The sequence below is a fragment of the Lycorma delicatula genome, chromosome 3, assembly GCF_047948215.1.
Source record: "Lycorma delicatula isolate Av1 chromosome 3, ASM4794821v1, whole genome shotgun sequence".
NCBI lineage: Eukaryota > Metazoa > Arthropoda > Insecta > Hemiptera > Fulgoridae > Lycorma > Lycorma delicatula.
The window spans coordinates 170,361,652-170,373,296 of record NC_134457.1 but is presented as its reverse complement, the minus strand read 5'-3'; positions in this window follow the sequence as shown (position 1 = coordinate 170,373,296).

Here is an 11,645-nt window from a genome sequence, read left to right as displayed (position 1 = left end):
CAAACATACACTTTCAAAAATCTTTTCCTGACATTTAAATTAATTTTTGATGTAAACAAATTATATTTCTTACTGAAGGCTCGTTTAGCTTGTGCTATTCAGCATTTTATATCGCTCCTGCTTCGTCCATCTTTAGTAATTCTACTTCCCAAATAACAAAATTCTTCTACCTCCATAATCTTTTCTCCTCCTATTTTCACATTCAGTGGTCCATCTTTGTTATTTCTACTACATTTCATTACTTTTGTTTTGTTCTTGTTTATTTTCATTCGATAGTTCTTGCGTAGGACTTCATCTATGCCATTCATTGTTTCTTCTAAATCCTTTTTACTCTCGGCTAGAATTACTATATCATCAGCAAATCGTAGCATCTTTATCTTTTCACCTTGTACTGTTACTCCGAATCTAAATTGTTCTTTAACATCATTAACTGCTAGTTCCATGAAAAGATTAAAAAGTAACGGAGATAGGGAACATCCTTGTCGAACTCCCTTTCTTATTACAGCTTCTTTCTTATGTTCTTCAATTGTTACTGTTGCTGTTTGGTTCCTGTACATGTTAGCAATTGTTCTTCTATCTCTGTATTTGAACCCTAATTTTTTTTAAATGCTGAACATTTTATTCCTCTACGTTATCGAATGCCTTTTCTAGGTCTATAAACGCCAAGTATGTTGGTTTGTTTTTCTTTAATCTTCCTTCTACTATTAATCTGAGGCCTAAAATTGCTTCCCTTGTCCCTATACTTTTCCTGAAACCAAATTGGTCTTCTCCTAACACTTCCTCCACTCTCCTCTCAATTCTTCTGTAAAGAATTCTATTTTCTTCATTCATTACAAATTCCTTAAGTTCATCAACTTGATTTAATTCTGTGTAATAGTTAAGCCAAATGTAGTGTGGTCTGCAGTAGTCAACATCCTTTTTATAAAATGGCTGGAAAAATATCAGTTAAACCTTCTGTTTATATTTTTTTTAAATATTTATTAAAAATAGATATTTTATGTATACAATAAGATTATCTCATTGTAAAAAATTGTGTTTTCCCATATATTTAGCGCACGAAATACTTCATTCCTTTTTGTATTGTTATTGAGGTAGTCATGTACAAAGACAAATCTTTTGTTAAATAAAAAACTGGCGTAATTATCATTTATGCATCAGCCCAAGGCGAAGGTTCAAGAATTTTCCGAGAGATGAATGTATCCGAGGTGCAGTAAAATTAGAGACATTTTAAAAAAAAGCACATTTACCAGTAGTGCGTATTCCATATGGAAAATTGTAAGATAATTAGGGTTCTGCTTTCATAAGTGTAATGACCGCAGAAAAGTTTTGATGGAGAGGTCTGACAATGTTATTGCTCGAGTAAACTTTTTGTCGAGTTGGACAAAATAATTCTCTTGGTCGAGAATTATTAAACCAGACCATGGTTAACCCTGAACCATTCCAGGAAATACATCTGGCAGAATTCGTCAAGTAGTGGTAGCCTTAAGATTCTGGTTTGGGAAAGGATCCCGTTTAATTATGTGCCAGGCTGGTTGCCATGAACTTGGTTTTATAAAAGACCGTACTCTCGTTTATCAGTCCAAGCATACGAGGGACTTTCACCAATAAATGAACAGTGCTCTATTCCATGAATGGTTCATGAATTTGTTGTGATCTTTGGAAGAAGGCTGTGTTATCGTGATGTATAACTCCAGCTATCAGCCCTTAAAGAGAAAGTGCCACAGACAAAAAAGTGCCTACACAAAAAAGGCGGTAATTGTTTCATGGTTACAAGAGAAGAAAATACCATACAGACTATATGAGCTTGACGACATTGCAAGCAGAAATGGGACATGAAGTCGTTGGACTACAGCCGTATCATTTCCAATATAACCCAATCGAGGTAAATTGGGGGCAGATAAAAGATGAGATGGCAGACAAAAATAGTATATTTTAAATAAATGATGTAAAACCAATTTTAAATTGGAAGATGTCATAAACCGCGTAACAATAGGTGACTGGAAAAAATGCGTTAGACACGCAGTAAACCTTCAAGTTGTAGAATTTCATAAGTGGGGTATGTACTATATAATCGAAAGCATAACTCACTTGTGCGATTTTTCTTTTATCTACTAAATAATTTGAAACAAAAAACAAAGCCAAGAGCATGTTATAATTCTACTACAATTAAAGTATTAGAGAAACGGCAAGTAGTCTTTACTAAATGTATTATTCCTTAATAAACACATATCAGCTGCGTAGGATCTAAATCAATAAAATATATTTCATCTAATCTGAAGCTACATATTTCATTAGCGAGAGGTAATAAAAATTGGATTCATGACTCGTTTTATCTCTTGTTTTTTTCTTAATCAATATATGATGTCATATCAGTAATAAAAACTATCAGGCTCCTTTCCATCTATTCTTTATTAAACTCGATTTTTATTAGTTTTGATATCACGTATTCATATTACGACGAAAAAATGTTACTTCAAATGGGTATTCATGCATAAATTTTAGTGGGTTAGCAAAGTTATAGCCCTACGTATAAGAAGTTCAAAATTTCTTTAAATTTTTAAAAACTTTGTTATCTTTAGTTAATGAATATTTTCGTTCACTAGACACATAAGAAATGATTCGACACTGCTATCGTTATATTAATAAGAAAATAAAGTTAAGCTTTTTAAAGTGAAGGTTGCTTTTTTAACAATTTCTGTTTTCAGGATTTGTAATTTGAGCTTATAAAGTAGTCCATAATCTTTTGCTATTGCATAAGTCTAGTCCAAACTACTCATTTGAACTAATTATATTCATTGCTTGAACTGCTTATGCATGAAGTATGTATAGGTCTTATAACCAATTACCTGGAAACAGAAAATAATATTACTAAATCTGAAAAACCTATATTTAAATTAAAATTTAAAGTTGAAGCTTTGTATGTAACGCATTTTTTCACAAAAGAAAAGGATGTGTCAGTTTTTTCTTATTTTGTCCGTTTCAGCTTTTCATATGACTCAACAACAATTAGGGCTCAAGAATATAAAATGCAACTATATCTATTTGAGATAAACTCTCCAACGGAGAGTCTTACTCTTTAAGACTTTGGAGGTTGGTATCCCCACGGCCCTAGCCTCTGCAGCTTTTCTTCCCATTACACACCAAGCTGCTTGTTTAAATCACACATATACACCACACCACAAACACTATACACAACATATACCGTTTTATTTTCGTGAGGAAGTGGAATACCAGTGACGTACGCCCCATAAGGCGCAGTGTTGGACTCGCCACTGGTTCCGCAAGGTGATAATTAAAGTGCGTATGTGTTCCTGCCTTTCTACGCCCTACCTAAACCTAAACCCCCTCACCAACTCCCCCACCAGCATTGAAGCATTACCATGGCCCCGGCGGGAGCCTTCGGACTCAAGGGATTCAGCGTCATCACCGTCGCCGATCCAGGCAAACGCGGAACTTTTCCCAGAAACTATCATTCTGTTGGCGGCACTGTAGAAATCCTACCAAGTACCCAGCTCAGTCAGCTAGCATTCCAGTTCACTTTTCTATTTCCGTTGTACTGAGAATATTTGCTATCATACTTGATACCAGTTCCGATTGTCTAGTTTCTTTCAACATAAATTCTATCACATTTTCCAGTGTCAAGCTGACTAGTTCAGGTGAGACCCTAAAAGCATTCCATCTGTCACAAACAAAGAACACATGTTCCGGAGTATCTTCCGCTCCACAATATATACAGTCAGATGTGGATCTTCTTTTAAACCTGTTTAAGTATGTCCCAAATCCCCGGTGGCCCGAGAGGAACTGCATGAGGAAGTATGATACTCCCCCAAAAATATATGCCCTTACACAACATCTACCCAGTTTCTTCTTACACTTAAACTTGGTGATGTTGCGGCACCTTATGATATACAACCGTAACCGAAGGTGGAAAATATCGTGCCGATGAGTGGATGGTTGTACATAGCGAATCTCAAACAACGTCCTCTGGGTACTAGGATGAACCCAGTTGTACGCAGCTCTAGCTCCAATACAAACGCACTCTGCTGGAGTGGTCCATTACATGGCCAGTACTCAAGTGAACCAGATGTCAGTACCACCTTAATTCTTCGATGGTTGTTGATCCACCTGAAAAAACCAACAAACCGGGGAGTTTGAAAAGACTTCAACAAACGTTGTCAGCTGAAGATATGTCAGAAGTTACTAAATGTAACAGAGAGTGCAAAATTTCTTAGTGTATGCTTTCTTATAGTGAATATAACGAAGAAGGTAGATACTTCTCTAAAGTTTCTCCATTCCTAATAAGTAAGTGCATTGTAATGATTTACAGCTACCTGAAATTTATTAAAAAACTATGAAAGCCCCCTGCTGATTGAGGTAATTGATGATGAATAGAGAAAGAAGTTTCTAGACTTACGTATCTAAGGAAGGACGAGGTGGCAGTGGAGCTGCACTGTACACTAAATTTCAGCAATGGAATTTTTTTTTTGGCGTGGTTGGTATTAAATTATCAGAAATCAATCACTTCTGTGCAGAGGAATAAGAAAGGAGAATGGTGTTAATGTGCCAGCATTCTAATATTTCTACTCTGATTGTCCCTGAGCAAATAAAAATTGGCTACCTCTGTATGTGATCATATATACCAAACCCAAGACGCTGCTTCCAGTGTCAGGGTTTTGGTCACAACAAAATTGGTTGCACAAAGGAACAAGTTTGTGTGAGTTGCAGTCGTATGGGACATGATGATAGCACATGCGCTAGAGTAGAAAAATGTATAAATTGTAACGGTTAACACTCAGCAGGGTCTCGGGAATGCTCCTTTTATAAGGAAGAAAAGGCTATATTGAAGATCCATACTGACCAGAAAGTGTCCTTCCCTGTGGCACGTCGGAAATACAGAAAATCCTTCATGATGTGGAATCCTATAACTTGGTGTTAGTTCTGCCCAGACTTTCTCAAAAAATATAAAAAAAGAGAACGAATTCGCATTGTGCAAAGATCTTATCAAAGTGGTAAAAGCTTTATCAGACCAAGTAAATCCTTCACATTTGCTATTGCAGCATATATAACTGGCAATAGCTTCTTCTAGAAAGACCAATGGTGAGTTACCTAAAACCACATTAGTCAATACATCTACATAAAAGTTACCGCTGCACCGATTACTCAACTACCAAGATCCCCGTGAAAGGATCTTTTAAAATAACATCGCCTGATACAGCATCTCCGATTTCCCAGGTTTTCAAGTCTCCACCAACATCTCGAGGTCTCTACAAGGATATGGTGGCGGATGAAGTGCCCAAAGACGCAAAGCACTTCCTAAAATTTAAAAAAAAAGAAGAAAAACCGGATAGTATTTGATAAATAAACTGCACGCAGAGTTTTATATATTTCACAAAATATACTTTATGGACACAGATATTATTTAGTGGAATGTTTGCGGTCTCTGTTCTAGCAGTCAGGATGTCGAAGTTTTGCTAAAGGAGGAAAATCCATTGATGTTGTGTTTTCGGGAAACTCATCTCCGTCCCCTTGAGTATAGAGGACTTGAAGGTGTGGCTGTTTTCCTGAAGGAAATCACTCTGATTCCGCTAGCTAAAAACATCCTGCAATAGCAGTGAAGGTATTTTTGCACCATTTAAAATGAATATCTGCAACTTGTACCTTCCCCGAAAACCATCACTAATCGTAGAGCTCATTATCATGTTCTTCTCAAGGTACTGTGGTTCGTACATGTTTATGTCATCATCATGAAGTACATTTTTGTGCATCGATCTGTCCTAGTGTTCAGCATCCCTACTTCCATTTTCTTACCTGGCGCGTCTCCAAAAACTTCTTTGGAAGCTATCACAGACCAATTATTATATCAGTCAATAATAGTGTTTTGCCTCAGATTCGCCCACGCAGATGAGTGGTGGAACGGATTGGATCGGATACAAATTCCTTTGGCCAGTACAACGGGAGTGGTAGCATGATTCATCAATTAGCCATGTTTACAAACCTGATACTCGATATGCAAGTGAATTTATCCTTCTCCAGGAATGCCAAGGCGGCCTGTTGTCCCTTGGTGAGACAAAGACTACAGGCGTGCACTAAGGGATCGTCGTAGAGTTTTACGTTATTTAAATCGAAGACCTACGACAGAATTTCTCTGCGCCTTGCGTAATACGAGAACTGTATGCCGTCGAGTATTTCATTGTGCTAAACGGAAATTGTCGCTGAATTGTATCGATACCATTTCTCCGATAACTCCAGCATCGGTTGCATAGAGAAAATTTCGGGTCATGTGTGGATCAGGACAGTCTTGTCTATCGATTGAACTGGAAAACAACGGCATCCTCGTCATATTGTCATGAGTTTTAAGTTGCAGGTAGAAAATATCTTGTTTATTATTGGAAACTTGCAAAATGAATTAAACGTTCGTTTTTCTTTGGATGAGCTGTGGTACGCCTTGAACATTTCTCATGACACTTCCCCTAGAAATATCAGACTTAAAATGTAAGCTCACCTCCCGGATACTGCCTTACGACATCTTTTTTCTATTTACAATAAAATATTTTCTGACCAGATTTTTCAAGTTTCTTGGTCAGAATCATTGGTGTTTCCCATACCGAAACCTGGTAAGGATAAATCGTGACCTTCAAGTTATTGTCCAGTACAAGTTGATGGAACGAATGGTAAAATATCCAAAAATGCTATAAATGCTGAGAGTTCTATCTAACTCTTTGGGGAGCTGATCGAGTATGCATGTTGCGCTTCTACCGAACTCTGGTCCGTTCCCACTTGGATTAGGCTCTTGGATTAGGCTGTGTGGATTTTTTGTTCGCATGGGCCACCGTTCTTAGAATGCTCAATGTAGTCCATTATTTATTTGTCCATCTTGCGCAGGTGCATTTTGTTCAAGCCCGAACGAAACAGGAATTCGTACGAATTGTAACAAGTATACTTTAGTATAGACAAAAGCAAATGATCTGCTCCTACGTATCTCGCATTAAAGAGCAACTAAATCATCCAACCTTTGATGCAGAGTTCTACAAACATCTTACTCGATATCAGGGAAGTTCAAAGATCTTCTGTCCCGCTAGGCATCAGAGCTATTTGCCTTATCTTAAATCTAAATGTACAATTAACAGTTTCTACTGTTACTCCAACGTTATTACCCCCCTTGGCAGCCTTCTCTCGTAAATTACTGCTTTACTTTTTGTTGATAACAAAAAATACACGAATCCTGTTATCTTAAAAGAAAAATTTTATAATATTGTAAATAGCGTTCCTGATGCTAGAGTTTACGCAGACTGCTCTAAACATGATAATTCTGTTGATTATGCTTTTGTGGTTGGCAATAGTACACACGTATTTTTCTCCTTCCCAGCATTGTCACTGTTTTTGTTGCGCAAATAATATTATTAAAAAGGTCTTAAATACAGTTAGCCTTGCATTTTGACATGTACTTGTCTACTCAGATTCCATGAATTCCTTGCAGGTGATTAGTGACATGTACTCCAGAAGTGGAGTACATGTTAAATAATAATAAACTGTGATATACAGTTTATTATTTCTGAAATGACTCAGCATAACGTAACTGCGAGCTTCTGCTGGATCCACAGATATATTGGAATTTCAGGCAATGAGCATACTGGTAGTGTGGCAAAAGCGGCTTGTTTGCAGCCTCCTTTCACTAATCACATTGTTTTGAACAATTTTGTCGGTTTTCTGAAGAGAATGGTTCATGATGAGTTGCAAAGTGAATGGAATGCTACCATCAACAATAAACTTATTTATAAACTTAATTAAAAACACTACCATCATGGAGCTCTTTATGCAGGAATAACCATCTACAGAAGGTTATTACTTGCATTTTGTGAATAGTGAACAGTAGGCTCACTCATGGGCATCTCATGACTCAGATCAATGCACCAGTTTGTGTTCACTGTGACTATTAACGATACACTATATCCTTTTGGAATGTGTTATATGGCGTTGCTTCAGAAATTTAAATTTTGTTATTCAGGCTAACATCCAAAATATTTTAGGGAGCAGTATGACTGTTACCAAATGTTTTGTTATTTCTAAAGGCCATGCAACTTGTATTCTGATATTTTGATTATTGCTATAAAGTGTTTCATATATTTATGCCATTTTGCATATTCCAGATAGTAATTTTGTTGTTTTAATCTAAATTTTTAATATTCTATTTCACTGTGTTTTCTTTGCCTTGCATAGAGCACTGACACTGTACATCTGTCTTGTAGATGCTATTACGTGGCAGCTTATTTTGAATATTTCTTAAATCACTTATCTCATTAATGTTAAAAAATAATTCAGTATTTGGTGAACAAAAGTTGGTGTTCTAAATGGTCTTCAGTGTATTTTCCTATGACTGGCAAAAAGATTTGGTTTTGTGACCAGTTGGGATATAGGTAAGCACATTTCAGCATAGCAATTGGTAACAGTTATCTACTGTATTGGATTAGTATTGGTTGATTCTTTTGGTCCAATATATTCTTCTTATGAAATTAGATATGAAATTAGGTTATATATTATAGCTCACGGCTCTTGATAACTGTACAATGCTTGTACACAGGTGTCCATGGCTATAATGTTATCCTCACTAATGTGAAGATAGTTAATTTATCTGTCAAAGTGTTCGATCTATATAGCAGATCTGTAACAACCTGTAACAACAAAAGTATCATTCAGTTTCCAATAAGTTGGCTGACAATGTTTCTGTTAAAAAATTGGCAAATTGGCACATATTGTTAAATTAATGCTTTTCACTACACCTAGTTTTGTTTATTAGCAGATCTTAAAAAGAGTGCATCATTTATAATATCGTATTATTTTAAAGGCACTGGCATTTTAAAAAATAATGGTATCAACTTCGCATGGTGTTGGTGTGAATGGTATACCAGATTTCAATGAAACAAACGTAATTTAATAATAAATATGAGCCCAGTGGCTCTACTGGAAATGATAGAACTACTACTATTTTTTTTATTTTTAAGTTATAGAACCTTTCATACTATATACATATTATGTATATTAGTAGATATACTACATATATCAGTATAAATCAAATAAATTGATTATGTTTTTACAATCAAGTACAAATGATTCATATGTTTATTTTGGTGTTGATTTTTTATATGCTCTCTTATTTTATGTTCTTTTTTTTTTACTTTATAACAATTGAAATGTTAACTAGCATGAAGTAATAAAATTTTCAGGATTTAAAAATTAAAAATGAAGCTGTTACTAGCAAATCAGATCAGATGCTTCAACGTCAGTTAGAAGTTGAAAAAATTGTACTCTTATCCACATAGTAAATCTGTGTTAATAAAACAGGATTATCATTCCTGTGTATTAATAATATATATTATTCTGTGTATAGTAATGTATAACAAGATTGAACAAGATAGAAGTAGTATCTTACAAAGTGTAGAAACGTTTTCAGTTTTGTTACACATGAATAAAGGATTTATATTTAGAAATTTACTATTGCACTTTTATCTTCCTGCGATGTGTTTGTTAAGACTAGCTGTGATAGGATTCTGTTTTTTCAGAAACCAATCAAAGAATATTGTGATGTACTCGTTTTACTTCAGTTACAACAAAACTTAAAACCCACTTTTACAGATTAATATTAATTTACAGAATCATTTTCATATGTTCCAAAATCAATCAGGGCTTAAGAAAGCTTAAACCCTAAACTTTAACTATCTAAGCCTTTAATAAAGCTTAAACTGAAATCATATGGTTTTTACATTGTTATTATATGTGTAAGAGTATTTTACTGTTAAAAAGGATAAAACTATCATTAAAAATGTCTACTTACTTAATAATTTACTAAGTAAATTATATTAATATCTAGTGCATTATCACAATAAAAAGTCAAGTCAGTTGCTATTACAGTACGTGGCTATAATGTTATCCTCACTAATGTGAAGATAGTTAATTTATCTGTCAAATGTGTGTTCGATCTTTATAGCAGATCTCAGCCCTGTAACAACAAAAGTATCATTCAGTTTCCAATAAGTTGGCTGACAATGTTTCTGTTAAAAAATTGGCAAGCCATTTGTTTAATTCAATTTATTTTAACTATGTTATGTATATTTTCAGAATGAAACATATTTAATTTATAATAAATAATTTTAATTGAGAATTTATAATGCTCATTCATATCATATTGGCACTTATAAATTATAATATAATTTTTTCCCCAAAAACCTTTTCACCATATTTTCGTAATTTTTACTATAGGTTTGATTGATATAAAATATCTGAAATAGTTATTTAGAATTAATATTGAAGTTAAGACCCAGTTGATAAATTTTAATTACTGTGCAATGAAATTTATTTGAAATTACGTTGAATGTTTAAAAACAAATTAACAGATCTTTCCACTGCTGCTAATACACACTTATTTCACATTATTTCTGCCAAGATAAAACATCAGCAGCTCACGAACTATCCAAGAACCTAGATAGTTCCAGATTCTGGCTGTTCTGTGTCTCTAACTTTCAAAATAGTCATGAATTGTAGATAAAAACCCTCATAAACAGGGTTTTCATTATCTCTCCTAGGGATGATTATATTCTTCCACTTTGATAGTAATATGGAGTACATAACTATTAAATCATTATTCATTAAAATTATTTAATTGTAATACCTACATACAAAAATATATATGTGCATAAGCTCATGCACATGTGTGTATGTTTGTACAAACAAAGAAGACCCATAACTTGTAGGAAATATTAAGGGTACATCAAGTTTAAACAATTTGGAAAACAGTATTATAAGATGTACACTAATGATGGATTATTTGATAAAATAAATACAGATAAAAATTGTGTGTGTGAGTGTGTATGCATGTGCACATATACATCAAAATTAATTCTGTTTCTAAAAGCAAAATTATTTAGATATTACCCCACATTTCATATTATGCCATGAGATGCCAATTTCTTCATCAACATAGCCTATAATGATATTCAATCCTACTGCTGAAGACATAAACTGGTGATCAGTGATGTGTAGCCTACAAAAACAGTATAACAAGTTTTTTGTTCAAATTTATTTTTATAAAAGATAATTATTTCTACATTTTCTTTTCTTTTTGAGTGATTAATGAGATGAGATTATTTATTATTCATAAAAATTGTTGTCAAATTCAGGGTAGGAATAAAACTTGGGTCAATTGATATCAGTTCTACTGAATTCCTGGACTATGTTAACATTTTGTGTTTATTTAGTTCATTGTACAGTTAGAGTTCTGAAAGATGTAAAATATTTAGTGAAAATCTCATCACTAGACAAATTTTGATTAATGATACAAAGTATTAACTTTAAAAAGTAATAAGTCACAAAACTTTTTAGGCCTCATTTATTAAAAATTTCATATAAGCTTTTTTTTTCATAGGATACAAAAAAGAAAATTTTAGAAGAGGGTAAAACAATAATCAAAAATATAATTTCATAAATAAGATTTAATATACTGATAATTTTTTGTTGTTCATTTTTACATTTCTCTTTTTATATTTAAAATAATTGTATTACCAAAGAAGCCAAAATATTACTGTTGTTCTCTTTCTTTTTCTTCATTAAAAATATCATCTCATATATCATGTAATAGCTTTATAATAACATGC